At 42.1% G+C, this 17,149-nt stretch overlaps 1 pseudogene; it reads right to left on the bottom strand.

Annotated features, from left to right (window-relative positions):
• LOC133582727 (uncharacterized) overlaps positions 1–17,149 on the bottom strand; it is a 73,591-nt pseudogene that overhangs the window by 48,577 nt on the left and 7,865 nt on the right.

Below are 17,149 nucleotides of genomic sequence, written 5' to 3'. Positions count from 1 at the left end.
GCCTATCCCCAGGTGCAAGTCTTTGGAGGTGGGAGGAGCCTATCCCCAGGTGCATGTCTTTGGAGGTGGGAGGGGCCTATCCCCAGGTGCATGTCTTTGGAGGTGGGAGGGGCCTATCCCCAGGTGCATGTCTTTGGAGGTGGGAGGGGCCGATCCCCAGGTGCATGTCTTTGGAGGTGGGAGGGGCCTATCCCCAGGTGCATGTCTTTGGAGGTGGGAGGAAGCCGGAGTAGAACCCACGCAGTCACGGGGAGAACATGCGAACTCCACACAGAAAGATCCCGAGGCCGGGATTGAACTCACGACTACTCAGGACCTTCGTATTGTGAGGCAGACGCACTAACCCCTCTTCCACCGTGCTGCCCCGTATTGGGATTATAATTATTAATATTCATTAGCATCAACATTTTAGGATTTCTCATTTTTTTACATTAGATATTTTTACTCGTTTTTCTTACATTTTTACTGACCAACAAAACTTGAGCTGTGGGCCGCAATTGGCCCCCGCGCCATACTTTAGACTCCCCTGGTATATAGCACCAAATGTTTTTGGAAAAATGGGGTTTTAATTGGAGATCCTTGGATTATGGTTGATTAGGAATTGAAAAAGCATATTTCACATGCGTTTGAATCCAAACTCTGGCTGGTGTCGTATGTCACAGTCATGTGGAGCATGTATTTGTTGAAAACAAAACCAAAATACACATACATATTATTGCACTTCTGCTTTATTCTACAGGCACTCTGAAGACGGTTGGGAGAAACTCCAGACGATCCCAAAGTTCTTGCGTGGCTGTCTGTGAGTTTCACTCTTCATCCAGCCCTTTCTGTAACGAAAAGTATCAGGACAGAAGACAAAGTGAGATGATTTAGTGACAGTTTATCTATTAAATCTCTAAATTACTTGTTACTTCCAAGATTACACCTGAGTCATGTCTTCAACAGTCTCCTTACAAAAACGTGGACAGTCCATAATTGTTGTGGTAGGTTTATTTTGACAATGAACCAGATAAAAACTAGGGTTAGGGTTTTTATGTATTTAATTTATATATTTATTATTATTATTTATTAATATTATTGTTTTTTGTATGTAATAGTATTTATTTATAATATTATTATTTCAATATTTAATTGCTGTTCCATGAACAAGAATCATGGTGAGAAAGAGACCACTTTTGGCACCATAAACTTCCATAGTGATATCTAAACCTGCTCTATCAATCATCTCTGGGCATTCAATCGATGGTTTGTCTTAGAAGACGTTTGACCTCTCATCCGAGTAGGCTTCATCGATTCATGCTCATAGATTTAGATTGGTCAGTTCTACTCTGACAAATCCAAGTCTAAGTGTAGATCTGACCAGTCTAAGTCTATGAGCATGAACTGATGAGTGGTGAAGCGTCTTCTAAGACAAATTGATTGAATGCCCTGAGATGACACTCACCTGATGAATGAGAACATTCACAGACAAAAGTCAAAAGGTGTGTTCTTCAAAACTGTGCAACTATGTGTTACGTTATTCCTGGACACATGTTCGAGCGCTCTTTACCTTGGAGCCAACGTCGCGGCTTTTGGCGCGCATCTTGTTGACCTGAGATTCAGCAATGTCAGCTCTCTCTTCAGCCTCATCCAGCTCGTGCTGGAGCTTACGGAACTTGCTCAGGTGGGTGTTGGCTTGTTCCTCCTACAAGAGTCAACACAACCATACGTCAAAATGTTGCATTCAGTTCAGTGTGCATCTGCTAGTCTTTTAAGTAGGGAAAGCTCATTGTTCAGCTACTCTCTTAACACGAGTACAGTCTCCAATAACACATGAACTTTATAAAGATGCTAGATTGTACAAAGAAAACGTCACTCAGAGGATTGTACATTTTTTTCATATCAACTCAAAGAACGGAATGAAACTTGCAAATTGCTCTGGCTCATTTTTCTGTCAAAGAGAGATTTAGCCTCATTTAATCATCATGCGAAAGCTAAGCCTCCAGGTCAGCCGAGACCAAGCCCACTTTCCATACACTTCCAGAGACACTGAGCATCAAAGCCGAGCATTTATCCAATGACTGTCTAGTATAGCCGCAGTGGAGAAGAAACAGTAGCAGTTTTCAAAGAGTGGGACGTTGCACCCCAGCTGCATGACAACAATAAAGACAAACTATATTTACACTTGCTATTTAACATACTTGCCCATAGTGTTGTATGACATATGGCTTGATTCCTGGCCAGTGATGCATCAGGAAGGGCATCTGGCGCAAAATCCAAACCAAAACTACTCATACAATTGACTGGTTGTGGCGACCTCTCATGGAGAAAATCCAGAAGTACACACACTAGTGGGGAACGTGAGCTGGCTTTACACCGTCATGAGACAGCTTAGTCTCTGACCATGTGTTGTTGCAGTAGTAATCAATATATATATATATATATATTAAAGACAGGCATCAACAGGTATCTTATTCTCAACCTAGTACAACGATGGCCTCAAAAACATAAAATACTTAACAGCAGGGTGTGTCCAAAGTGCAGTCTAGGGTTGTGGACCTTGGCTTGTGTTTATAGATTTGTGGCACATTGTCAACAAAATCAAAGAGCAATAACTTAAAATGAGAACAATCTAAGATACAATGGACTGAGAAAAAGCTTAAATGTTGATAATATTAAAGGGGAACATTATCACAATTTCAGAATTGTTAAAACCATTAGAAATCAGTTCCCAGTGGCTTATTATATTTTTCGAAATTTTTTAAAAATGTTACCCATCACGCAATATCCTTAAAAAAAGCTTCAACGTGCCTGATTTTAACCATCGTTATATACACCCGTCCATTTTCCTGTGACGTCACATAGTGATGCCAACACAAACAAACATGGCGGAAAGAACAGCAAGCTATAGCGACATTAGCTCGGATTCAGACTCGGATTTCAGCGGCTTAAGCGATTCAACAGATTACGAATGTATTGAAACGGATGGTTGTAGTGTGGAGGCAGGTAGCGAAAACGAAATTGAAGAAGAAACTAAAATAAATGATAAATGGGTTGTACTTGTTTAGCGCTTTTCTACCTTCAAGGTACTCAAAGCGCTTTGACACTACTTCCACATTTACCCATTCACACACACATTCACACACTGATGGAGGGAGCTGCCATGCAAGGCGCTAACCAGCACCCATCAGGAGCAAGGGTGAAGTGTCTTGCTCAGGACACAACGGACATGACGAGGTTGGTACTAGGTGGGGATTGAACCAGGGACCCTCGGGTTGCGCACGGCCACTCTTCCACTGCGCCACGCCGTCCCTGAAGCTACTGAGTCATATCGGTTTGAACCGTATGCAAGCGAAACCGACGAAAACGACACGACAGCCAGCGACACGGGAGAAAGCGAGGACGAATTCGGCGATCGCCTTCTAACCAACGATTGGTATGTGTTTGTTTGGCATTAAAGGAAACTAACAACTATGAACTAGGTTTACAGCATATGAAATACATTTGGAAACAACATGCACTTTGAGAGTGCAGACAGCCCAATTTTCATCAATTATAAATAAATGATAAATGGGTTATACTTGTATAGCGCTTTTCTACCTTCAAGGTACTCAAAGCGCTTTGACAGTATTACCACATTCACCCATTCACACACACATTCACACACTGATGGCGGGAGCTGCCATGCAAGGCGCTAACCAGCAGCCATCAGGAGCAAGGGGTGAAGTGTCTTGCCCAAGGACACAACGGACATGACTAGGATGGTAGAAGGTGGGGATTGAACCCCAGTAACCAGCAACCCTCCGATTGCTGGCACGGCCACTCTACCAACTTCGCCACGCCGTCCCCGCTATATTCTGTAGACATACCCTCATCCGCGCTCTTTTCCTGAAAGCTGATCTGTCCAGTTTTGGAGTTGATGTCAGCAGGCCAGGGAAGCTAGGGTCGATATTCTTCTCTTGATCATCTTCGGGACGGTGTGAGCCAAGACATCCAGGGGGTTTAGCTCGCTCGTCTGCGGGAACAAACTGCCGCCATTGCTTGCCGTGCTAGCGAGGTCCTTTGTCCCTGAATTGCTCACACACTCCGGCAGATTCAATGGGGGTCTGGCGGCAGATTTCTTTGACTTTATGGTTGGAAATGCATCTGCTTTGAGTGTCACAGGATATCCACACATTCTTGCCATCTCTGTCGTAGCATAGCTTTCGTCGGTAAAGTGTGCGGAACAAACGTCCAATTTCTTGCCACTTTCGCATCTTTGGGCCACTGGTGCAACTTGAATCCGTCCCTGTTCGTGTTGTTACACCCTCCGACAACACACCGACAAGGCATGATGTCTCCAAGGTACGGAAAACACTCGAAAAAACGGAAATTAACAGAGCTGATTTGACTCGGTGTTTGAGAAAATGGCGGATTGCTTCCCGATGTGACGCCACGTTGTGACGTCATCGCTCCGAGAGCGAATAATAGAAAGGCGTTTAATTCGCCAAAATTCACCCATTTAGAGTTCGGAAATCGGTTAAAAAAATATATGGTCTTTTTTCTGCAACATCAAGGTATATATTGACGCTTACATTGGTCTGGTGATAATCTTCCCCTTCAAACACAATTATTAGTCTTTAAATGTACATAGCAATGCTCCATGGCTCATTATGCAAATTAGACGACAACATCTTCTGGACGCCTCTGCTGAGAACATTTGTAATGGAGTACCCCTGTCCTAGACTTACAGCCTCTTCAGCAGATCTCTTGTATGCTTTGACTTTCAGCTGCAGCTTGTCAACCAGATCCTGGAGACGCACCACGTTCTTGCGGTCCTCCTCAGTCTGGAATTTGAAATAGTAGGTAGGACAAAAAAATCTCCTTTCTTGTAAAGAATATCATACAAACCAATGACTTAAGATCAGAACATGATATTTGTCATATCCGTGTCTGAATCCAGTCTGTGAACACACCTGATATGTGAGCTCCTTGATGCGCCGCTCGTATTTACGCATCCCTTTAATTGCTTCACTGCTCTTCTTCTGCTCAGACTCCACCTCATTTTCAAGCTCTCTAACCTGAAAGTAAAGCAAGACATGTAGTATGATAAACTCTTGAGACAGACCGACTGTGAAACTCGACAGAATGGTCCAATGATCGTCAGAGTCAAAGTTAAGTTTGTTTCAAACATGCTTTACCAAGAAGTATTGATGTCCCAACTCATATGTTGCATTTTTATAAAAGGAAGGAAAAAATAGACAAAGAACATTTAACTAGAAAAGCACTAAGAGAGCAGAGACCCCCTTTAAAAAAAATACTAAATCCAGACAGTGATCCGAATCACCCCCAAAATCTAATCAGCTGTTCCTTATTACGCTTTGGACATTTCCTGAAAGTTGAATCAAAATAGCTTTATAAATTTTTGAGCTAAGTTGTAAACTGACAAAAAGATAGACAAAAAATCTGGCAAGTACATAATAATAAGTCATAATAACACCATTCTGCTTCCCATTTTTTTGAAACTGTCTCATTGGGAGTCATTTAACACAAATGTACTCCACATATTCATACGTTTAGGTAGGGATGGCCAACAGGGACCAAAACTGATAGGGCGGTATTTTTAGTCCGAATGGTGGTGTACGATATATACTGGTATTTAAAAAATAAATAAAAAAGGTACAAAGTGATTAAGGTTGCCCAAGTGTTTTGCGACTAGATAACCAGTGTTGAGAGTACTCAGATTATTTGTGTTTTAAGTAGTAACGTAAGCCGTTACTATGTCAAAACAATTTTGGTTCATTTTGTTTATTAACTTTTGGCTTTTAGCCTCGCGCTTGTGCGCGGGAATTGATGGAGCTTCTACTCGCTCACTGCGGTGAAAGCCACTGACTGTTCAGTTTAAAACTACTTTTCAGTACAGTACCTTAGTCCGCACAGGCTATGGGGAGAGGCCCTTTTAAACCAAGGAGTAGCTAAACATTTGACACGCAGGAGCTATCGTTAGCTGCTGTGCTAAGTCACTAACAGATGTTGACATAAACAGATGAGATTCGTGACAAAGTCGCTACAAGGAGAGATGTAGCCAATTAGTGTATGTGTAAATAAAGCTGTAGTCACTCACCAATCGCCAAATAAAACATTGCATCAATCAGGAGTCGAGAAGTAGGCACCGCCCCATATTTAAAAAAAAAATTTGATGCGCTGCGTCATAATGCATCAGAGAAGCCTCTGTAAACACGCAATGGGCAGGCTTGAGCCAAAGTGGATGTTATGTGCTTCGCTCATCAGGCGCAGAAAAGAGCAAACGGCCATAACATAAAGGCACATCAAAAGATACCGGTATGGCGGTATTGTTTCAAATATATACGGCTTTCTAAAATATACCGGTATTAACTGTAATACCTGTATACTGCCCGACTCTAGTTTTATGGTTTTTAGTGTTGTGTGGAAGCCGAGCAGCTTCTCTCTTGTTTTATGAACAATTTCCCTTGTGGATCATTAAAGTTTGTCTAAGTCTAAGTCTAAGTCTAAGGTAGAAGGTTGTTGTCTCGCTATTTGAAAAGGTATCAAGTCTCTGTTTCAGTATTTCCAATTCTAACATAAGAGGGTTCGTGTTAACCTAATTGCCTTCCTTCACTGTGGAGAGTGCTTGGGGTGTACTTTTATAGTTATTACCCATCTCCCCATACAAGAATGTAGATATGGATCGGTAACACCAGTCTATTAGTATTTGCGTTTGAGTATTTTTTTCTGCAGTTAAATAACAAATGTTAATACCATTTTTTTTTTTTTATGCAAGGCTTGAAAAGGGGTTGGATGAAGCAGATGCTTATAATATCCCAACCCCTCTCACTCATTCCACATTTAACATAAACAATATAATACAAGAACAATACTATACAAACAAAAACAAGAAAAGCTCCTGTACACTAACAATACAATAGTACCACTGTTACTATGAGACAAGACAAGACGAGACAAAACACACACACACACACACACACATACACACACACACATACACACACACACACACGGGCCCAAACACAGAAGAATACCACAGAAGACCATCCACCCATTTGTCGGTCTTGCTAGCAAATATTTGACTGGGTTCAAGAATAAACAGGCTCCAATGTACAATGTTGTGGGCAAGTTCTCCCCTTGCCCGTGGGTTTTTTCCCCGTATTTCAGTTTCCTTCCACAATTCAAAAACATGCATGTTAGGTCAATTGGACTCTAGATTGGTGAATGGGTTTTGCGCTTCATTTTTAAATCAAAGTGTCTTAAAAATGTCACTCTGTTCAACCTTAATTGGTTGCGTACTTAGTTGTAACTTGGGTTCAGTATCTTGCAAAAGCTTTCACGTGGATGCCGGTGATCGAACCTACAACCACTGTACCAACTTCTGCCCCTATAGAGACCATTGAACGTTTTACAATGTTGGGGATGTAGTTTTGATAATATTAAAAACTCTTACCCTGGCCTCAAGCTTCTGCACCTGCTTCTTGCCTCCCTTCATGGCAATTTGCTCAGCTTCATCCAGACGGTGCTGAAGGTCTTTGATGGTTTGCTCCATGTTCTTCTTCATACGCTCCAGGTGAGCACTGGTGTCCTGTTCCTTCTTCAGCTCCTCTGCCATCATGGCAGCATCAGTGATGGCCTTCTTGGCCTTCTCTTCGGCATTCCTGCACTCCTGGACTGCTTCTTCCACTTCAGTCTGAAGCTGAGAGGCATCATTCTCAAGCTTCTTCTTTTGGTTTATCAGACCGGTGTTCTAGATGTTTTTGAGACAAGAGAAAACTATTAAAGATGTGTTGTGGAAGAAAGTCAACTGTTAACCATGTGTACGGAGAGTTTCACCTGTGAGTGCAGTAGCTGCACCCTCTCGCTAACATCCAGCAACTCTTGCTCAGCAAGTTTGCGACTTCTCTCAGTTTGCTCAAGAGCAGCCCTCAGTTCTTCCAGCTCGGCCTGAATGAGGTTATTACGTCTCTCCACAATGGCGATGTTCTCTTTGAGATCATCGTTGGCTCGAAGAGACTCATCCAGCTGAATTTGGCAATCCTTCACAGGATGACATCAACCATAATATTGTTGTAATGCTTTAAAATGGTAAGAAAGTGTGATCTAACTTGCTTACCTTCAGGTGCGCATGAACAGATTTCAGTTGTTTCTGAGCTTCCGCTGCCTGTCTGTTGGCCTGACTTAGTTGAATCTCCATCTCATTGAGGTCTCCCTCCATCTTTTTCTTTAAACGAAGGGCCTCGTTCCTGCTTCGACACTCAGCTTCAAGGGAGCTCTGCAGGGTGTCAATAGTCCTCTGCAGGTTCCTCTTGCACTGCTCCATCTCCTCATCCTTCTCTGCTAGTTTTCGCTCAATTTCAGATTTAATCTGGTTGAACTCAAGCTGGGCTCTGAGAATCTTCCCCTCCTCGTGCTCCAAGGTAGCCTGGTAGGCACAAGGATATACTGTGATGTGTTGCAGTTGACATTCTGCTGAAACCAAAAAAAAGCCCCTCACCTCAGCTTCCTCAAGAGCAGCCTGGATCTCACTCTTCTCCTGATCCAGTTGTTTTCTTAATTTCTCCAGCTCATGAATATTTTTTCCACTCTCGCCAAGTTGCTCAGTGAGGTCAGAAATTTCCTCTGCAGAACATGATTGGCAAGTTAGCACAATGATCACAGGAGAGTCAGCAACAGATCATACCTTGCAAGTTTTTGTTCTCTCTTTTCATGGTTTCCAAATGATCCAGACATTCTTCATAGGAGTTCTTCAACTTAAAGAGTTCGGTGCTCAGAGCTCTAGCTTCCTTCTGGGAGCCCTCCAACTCACATTGAGACTCCTCGTACTTTTGTTTCCACTCAGACAAGACCTACCGTTGATTAAAAGGCACAATGAGAGCACATGTGACGGATGATTAGAAACTAATATTTGGTGATAATATCTTGCATCATGTGATAATTCACAAGTATTCCTTTATTTCATCCACTTAATTTTCTCCGAATGAGGTATCCATGCCAATATGTTTTCCCTCTCAAGTGCTTGGCAGCCAACGATTAAGATACTTTTGATGTTCACACCTTGTCAAAGTTTCTTTGCTTCTTGTCCAGAGCAGCAGCAGCGGCATTTGACCTCTCCACATCCACCATGAGGTCTTCAATCTCATTCTGCAGTCTGTGTTTGGTCTTCTCCAGAGAGGAACATTTAGCATTCACTGCTTCCACGGCCTCCTCTGCATCCTGCAGACGCTGAGCCAGCTTCTTCCTTTAGAAACCAACCATTCAAACCATCACTGTTCTTGTAATTAAGCTTTTGCAAAAACTTCAAATGTATTTAACTTTCCGCTGAGCCATCCAACAAACACACTTTTTGTTCGTCTTACATTTTAGCTGCAACATAATACAAACAAAAAGCTTATTTGCCAAACTAGTGAATTGTCTTGGTTAGTCAAGGTGAATCGTCAAACTCTTACTTAGCCTCCTCCAGTTCTTCAGTCCTCTGGATGGCATCAGTTTCATACTTAGTTCTCCACTGAGCCACCTCAGAGTTGGCCTTGGACATACCACGCTGCAGTTCAGCCTTGGCCTCCTGCTCCTCCTCATACTGCTCTCTGAGGAGGTCACAGTCATGGCGAGAAGATTGCACAGCATGGGCCAGAGCACTCTTGGCCTGTCAGGAAAAATGTATATGCTTGTCATATAATTGCAAAAGAGTATGTACTGTTGTCACAATACGGTGTATTACTTTGGTCTCTTCCTCCAGTTGTCGTTTAAGGTCCTCAATTTGTTGAGTATAAGACATTTTTCCTCTAGTGAGTTGAGAAACTAGGGACTCTTTCTCCTCGAGTTGTCTTGAAAACTCACCTGGCAATTTGGCAGAATGTGACATGTCGTATTAATGTCTGAACAATTGTTTTGTTTTTATTGAAGCCGCACGATACATACCATTTTCAGTTTGGAGCTTTGCTTTCTGCATGTTGAAGTCATTGATGCAGCGTTGAGCTTCTTCAAACTTGCTCTTGTATTCATTCATCTGGTCTTCCATAGTTCTGCATGTCTTCTCAAGATTTGTCTGCAGTGGGAAAGTATCTTTGAGTCCCAAAATACATCCACATGGTCTGTGTGCACATCAAGCAAAATAAATGAGTTCAACTAACCTTTGTTTTCACAACATGTTCCATGTTGGAAACAACGTCATCCAGTTCCAGCCGGAGTTCGCTCTTCTCCTTTTCCAGTTTCTGCTTGACTCTCTGCAGGTTGTCGATCTGCTCCCCCAGGTCAGCGACACTGTCGGCTTGTTTCTTTCTCAGTGTGGCGGCGGTGGATTCATGCTGCAGAGTGGCCTCTTCAAGGTCTCTGCGCAGTTTCTGAAACTCGGCCTCCCTCTTCTTGTTCATCTCAATCTGGACAGATGTTGCTCCACCAGCCTCCTCCAGCCTCTCACTGATCTCCTCCAGCTCCCTGGCCAGGTCTGCTCTCTGCTTCTCCACTTTGGCCCGAGCAGCTCGTTCTGCCTCAAGCTCTTCCTCCAGCTCCTCTATGCGGGACTAGTCAGAAACGACTACTTAGCCACTGTTGAGTGTATTGCAGATTTGTTACCATGTGTTACCTGAAGCTCTTTCAATTTCTTTTGAAGCTGAATGGCAATTGCCTGCTCATCCTCTATCCTGCTGTTTAGCTGATTTAACTCAAAGTCTTTCCTGCGGTAGAAAAAGTAGACGTTACAAAAATGTCATACTTAGTTTGTTCCTGGAAGGGAATCAGGATTATCATGTTTACTTTTTCAGATGCTCTTCAAGTTGTTGCTTGTCATTCTCCACATCCATTAGGCTCTCCTGGGTCATCTTTAAGTCTCCCTCTAGCTTTCTCTTAGCTCTCTCAAGATCCATACGAATCTTTTTCTCTTGCTCAAGAGACCCTTCAAGCTAAAATCGATGAAAAGGTTAACATAAAACTTCAATTTGCAAGGTGTCTGGAGTAGTGAAACATACATCATCCACTTGCTGCTCTAGTTTAGACTTGGCTTTGGTCAGAGTGTTGACTTTGTCTTCTTCACTCTGGAGGTCATCCAGTGTTTGTTGATGAGCTTCTTGTAAGGCTTTCTTCTCCTTTGTCAGCTTGGCAATGATTTCATCCAAAGCTGCCATTTCTTCCACCAGGTTCTTCACCTGGACATCATTGTGATAAAACGTAAAGTGTAGCATGTTTTCTATTCAATTACTTTCTTTTAGGGTACCACAGTAGACATACCTTGTTCTCAGTGGCATGTTTCTCTTTTTCCACTTTAGCAAGTGTTAACTCCAAGTCATCTATATCCTTCTTTAGCTCCGAACACTCATCCTCGAGCTTCCTCTTCTTTGCAGTCAATTCAGCATTAATCTCCTCCTCGTCTTCCAGTCTTTCAGATAACTCCTTGGCCTTTGCTTCCATCTGGATCTTGTGTTTGATCAACCCCTCACATCTTTCCTCAGCATCAGCAAGATTGTCTTGCTCCTAAATTGCAACGGTTTAATATATGATCAAAATTAAGGACAGATTCATTCCGACAGTACTAACATCATTACACTTACAGCCTGAACTTGTAGCTGCAGGTCATTTTTTTCCTGGAGAATAGAAACCATTTTCTCCTCTAATTCCTTCCTGCGTGACTCTGACTTTGCAAAGGCGTCTTTCAACTTCACAAATTCTTCCTTCATGTTGGCCATCTCTTTTTCTGCTTCAGCAGACCTCAGAAGAGGTTTGATCTTGAAGTACAGCTTCATCCAAGGCCAATTCTTGACCCCCATGAAGGCACGAATGTTCCACTGGATTGCCAGCAATGCATCCCTGTCAAAGATGAACCATTGTTAAGCCAACTGCGTAAGAACACACAGAAATGCATGGGATCATGTCAGTGTATGGTTTGGCCTAATGTATATCATGTTGGCCTAATTGCTTGCTTGTACCTCCTTTCAACAATCTTCTGGAATTCCACTCTTGCCAGTAAGCCTCTTGATCTCGACTGGATTCCAGTGATAATGAGTGACAAACGGTCATCCCTCATCTCCTCAAGTGTCCCGAGGAGACCAGCCTTGAAGAACACCTTTAGAAAGATTTACAACTTTTGTAGTTCTACAAAAGAAATGACACATCTCAGGGTTTTCATACTAATAGTTATCAACAATCTTAATTTACTTCCTCGTATGTTGGAAATGCATACATTTTGAGTCTGTATGATGATTGAGGCTCATCATCTTTATGACAGTGTAATTAAATACGTATTATGTAGTATTATTGCACCAACCCTAAAATAATAGATACCTTATCAGTTGTGTTGTGGGGAAGATCAAATACTCTTCTTTCAGTGGGTCTTTTAATTAGTTACCTTAGTGTGTCCAAACTTGTATTGATTGTGGTCAACATCCAAAGACCCAAGGAGTTTCTCAGCCCCCTTCTTACTGTCAATAAACTGACCCTCTGGTATAGCGGCAGGATTCAGGATGCGATATCTGGAAACGGTTGAAATATTTGTCTTAAATCCAAATATAACAACTTCTGTGAGAAGAACAGCTATTGCAAAGTGATACCTCTGTTTAAAGTCTCCATAGAGGATCCTGTTGGGGAAGCCCTTCCTGCAGATTCTGATGCCTTCCAGCACACCGTTACAGCGCAGCTGGTGCATCACCAGAGGGTTCTCCATGGCTCCAGGGGTCTTGGTCTCATTGGGGATGATGCAGCGTACAAAGTGGGGGTGAGTGGACCTCAGGTTGGTCATCAGCTTGTTTAGATTCTCCTGTAAAGGTGGTGAGGAAACGTGTTCAACAAGGTATGTGGCTGATTCCATAAGAAATGCATTGTAATGAAAGTGCTATCATTTAATTCCATATTACAGGGTAATTTAAAGTTTATGTACTGACCCTGTGCAATGCTGACACAGTCTGGAAGGATGAACCCTTTTTCTTGGTTCCTCCTTTTGCTTTCCCACCTTCACCAGCTAAACACATGTGGTGTTGAGTATACAAAAGAAAACGAAACAAAAACAGCAGAGAGCATGAAGGTAATGCTTACCTGTTTCAGCTCCAGCATAGTTTGCAAAGAGTACAGACAGCAGCTTGAGGTTGGACTTCTGGTAGAGTCCAACAACAGTCTCATTGAGAGGATCCTTGTTCTTCACCAGCCAGTTGTTGATGTTGTAGTCCACAGTTCCAGCATAGTGCATCAGAGCAAAATGGGCCTCAGGTTTCCCTTTCACGATTCTTGGCTTCTGGAAGTTGCTGGATTTCCCCAGGTGGTTGTCATAAAGCTTAGCTTTAAAGGTGGTATCGCTGGCTTTGGGGAACATGCACTCCTCTTCAAGGATGGACATGATACCCATGGGCTGAGGACACCAACGTTTGAGTCATTCAAATTCTATGATAAATCAATGTTAGCTTCTCATTAGCAAGTCTTACCTTTTCAATCAGGTCAATACACGCCTGCAAGTCCATACCAAAATCAATGAAAGTCCATTCAATGCCCTCTTTCTTGTACTCTTCCTGCTCCAGCACAAACATGTGATGGTTGAAGAACTGTTGCAGTTTTTCATTGGTGAAGTTGATGCACAGCTGCTCGAAGGTGTTGAACTGCAAAATAAAGCAGAGATTGCCTCAATTTTTGCATTCAACAAAAGGTTTGGCCCATGAATTATAGCTAGAGCTCACTTCAAAAATCTCAAATCCAGCAATATCCAGAACACCAATGAAGTACTGGCGAGGCTGCCTTGTGTCCAGAGATTGATTAATACGGATTACCATCCACAGAAACATCTTTTCATACACTGCCTTAGACGAAGCACCAACCGCATAGGAGACCTGAAAAACAAATACATTTTCTGAATTCCCTTTCTGGCTTGATATGTGCTTGTACGGTATTTGGCTCTAGCGATTTTGTTGTATTTATAATGGGCAGCAAATTCTGCAGTGGACTAACTCCAATGTGTTTCCTCAATGGTATCTCCAGAATGACTTTGTTACACTGCACCTTATGTAGACAGACACAGGTGGTAGCTCTTCAGGTTAGTGCGCAACAAGGATCGCTAAGTGTTGCAAAGTTACCCTTATCGCAAAGTGGAAAGCACACAACTAACCAGTTGAGGTATAATTTACCTGCTGGACATTTTGTCCCTTTGTGACCCACTCATTTCCAACTTTAACTCTAGGATGGCAGAGACCTTTGATGAGGTCCGCAGAGTTCAGGCCCATCAGATAAGCAACTTTGTCTGCAACTGAAAAAAAAAGATTGTATTAGATTGGCTTTGTTTTCTTTTTGGACATGAAGTTGTTCTGACCTTCAGTGCCATCCGCCTCTGCTTGTTCCTCACGCTGCTTGTTCTTGAACTTCATGTTACCGTAGTGCATGATGGCACCTGTCAGCTTGTAAATGCCATTCTTCTCCTCTTGGGTGAAGCCCAGCACATCAAAGGCATCCTAAGTTCGACAGAGACAAAATTTGCGGTCTGTCACAAACATCCGGATGATGATATACCTTAAGTAACATGTGGAATCAATAGGCTTGTATTCACCCTTTGGGCCTTTTTAGCCCATCTTTGACGTATGGCAAGGGACCTCTCAGTTCAGTTCAGTTCAGTTTCAGTTTATTTCTAACATCCTTATTGAAGTGACTAACTGAGCACGTTCTCTCATATTAACATTTGAGTTGAATGGGTTATTTGCAACATTTACGCGACTGCCTCAAGGGAGATAACTTTCCCAAGTTTTGTGTATTCTACTGTGATGGCTTTTAGCACAGACTTACGTAAACCTAAGTTTCTTAACCATAGGGCCATTGTTGGGCCATGAGCGACCTCTAGTGGGCTATCAAAAAATATCTATTTCTTAGTCGTGGTCCGTATGGGCCGTAGCGGTAGTCTGTTGTAATACACTTTTGTCAGTTATGACATTATCAAACAAACAGAAGAAGTCTGGCGCTAAAGTCATAGAGAAGTTTCTTAAGGCGCAAAAATTATGACTAAAGTGGTAAAGCTGTATTATCATTTGCTCTTAAATTGTACTATTTAAGAAACATATATTTTTGGTATTTATTATTATTTTAGAGGTGCAGGCGGTAATATTAGGACGAATTGATATTTAGAATGTATTTATTTTAGCATTGTGTAATTTGTATTTTCATCAGTTTTTATGAGTCCTTTCTTCTGCAGTATATTTGATTAGTATTATTTTTGTAATCAGCCTGACCTAAGCCTTGATAACGATCTTTGTGATTAACACATGCTTTCATATCTTTTGACAATGTTGTAAACTGTAAAATTATTTAATACGATTAAAATCATGAGTAAGCTGACTAATTCAGTGTTAATATTTGAATGGGTCCCGGGGCCTCTGTACTGGAAAAGTTGGTCAACAACCCCTGACATAAACTAACCCCCATGTAACACTAAGCTATCGCTATCACTAGCTGACGACATGTTAGCTTTGTGTGTCGTCAGCTAGTGATAGTGATAGCTACTTGAGAAGGACAAAATATTAGAAACATGATGCAATGCTTTCTACCCACTGCGAACTACCACCACAAAAACAATCCATGCTGTTAAACAAATAGTGCTCTTTGCTTTAAAAAATGATTTTTTTAATACCAGTCCTACATTATATGAGATTCACAGATCAGGGGTCTCCAAACTTTTTGACTTGGGGGCCGTATTGGGCTAAATAAATTTGGTGGAGGGTCAAAAGCCGACTGCATGTAAAGTAACAATATATATATATATGTGAGTGTACATATGTTAAGTTTGGCTCCTACATTGTTTACTTCCGTGACGACCTCCCTAAAGTTTTGTAATCAATCAGAAATATCAAGCAGCTAAAATGTGCCAAACATGGATAAGTGTGGAGAGAATGTTTTGCATTTGCATTACAATGCATTGTAATGGATTAAAATTTTGATTTCTTTTTCATGGTGCATGGACATTTTTTATAATGTCCATAAAGTTGTGTTGACATTTTGTGTTGGTTGGATTTTTGTTTTTGCACCATGATTAGGGAAGGTTGTTTGCATTGGGTCATACATTCTATGCATTCTTCTAATCAGAACAGAATTAACGGTCATTGACTTGAATTACTCACGGTGTCCACTCGTTGACGACATTATAGCAGTATCAAAATTGTCAGACTATTAAAATGAATGCAATCTCCAAGTGGGTAAGATTCCTCGACGAGCCGTGGTTTGGACACCCCTGTGATAGCTAGTTCAAGTGTTGTGGCAGGTCAATGTACATACAGTACATGCAATATTCAGCATGTTTAACAGTTGGAGGATGACCAGTAGGGTTGAACGTTGTGGTTGTATTTCTAGTTTACTTGTGAGGGTTTTGTTCAACCCCATCAGTCCATCTTGTCCACTACGTCAAAGTTTCAGTCGGACTTTGAAAGCACACCAAAAGTCACATCCAACAATTCCTACTCACATCAGTGGCCATGAGCTCCTCGGCGTCATTAATGGAGGCGACCGTGGTTTCTCCTTGGGAGATGAAGGCGTAGTCGTAGGGGTTGTTGCTGATGAGCAGCATCTCTAAAAAGCAGAGTGACTTGTTGTTTGTGGTAAACACGATAAGCATGCGGTTCTATTTACCTAGAAGCTCAGGCTTTTTCTGTGACAGAATCTGATAGAAAATATGATAGTCTCTCTCGGCCTTGAGCTGAAAGGTGACACGGGACTTCTCCAGCAAATCTTTAATACAAAACCAGTTGGTGGTCAAATGCAAGAATAACAGCTCACATCCATAAAATGTTACCCACATGTCTCGATATCGGCCGATGCCAGTTTCCCACTGGCAGCAAAGTGGATTCGGATGAATTTTCCCTGCCGATTTCCAACACTCATTATCAATTGTAACAGACAAATTCCCTCCAAAGTCAAACTTACAAATCTGGAAGAGTTGTCATTTCTGATGGTCTTGGCATTACCAAAGGCCTCCAGAGCAGGGTTAGCCTGGATGATTTGGTCCTCCAGAGTCCCCTGAAAGTACAACAGCGCTAAGTCTTTGATCAATCGGACCAATGCCTGGTTTCACATTCTGGCTATTAACCTTTTTCTCAGTGCCTGTGTCTTTCTTTCCACCGCTTGCTGCAATGCTGGCAAAATACTGGATGACTCTCTTGGTGTTAACAGTCTTCCCAGCACCAGATTCTCCACTACGGACACAAAACCAGGTGCT

The sequence above is a fragment of the Nerophis lumbriciformis genome, linkage group LG03, assembly GCF_033978685.3.
Source record: "Nerophis lumbriciformis linkage group LG03, RoL_Nlum_v2.1, whole genome shotgun sequence".
Lineage (NCBI taxonomy): Eukaryota > Metazoa > Chordata > Actinopteri > Syngnathiformes > Syngnathidae > Nerophis > Nerophis lumbriciformis.
The sequence above is the reverse complement of the archived record's forward strand: the minus strand, read 5'-3'. Positions and strand labels throughout refer to the sequence as shown.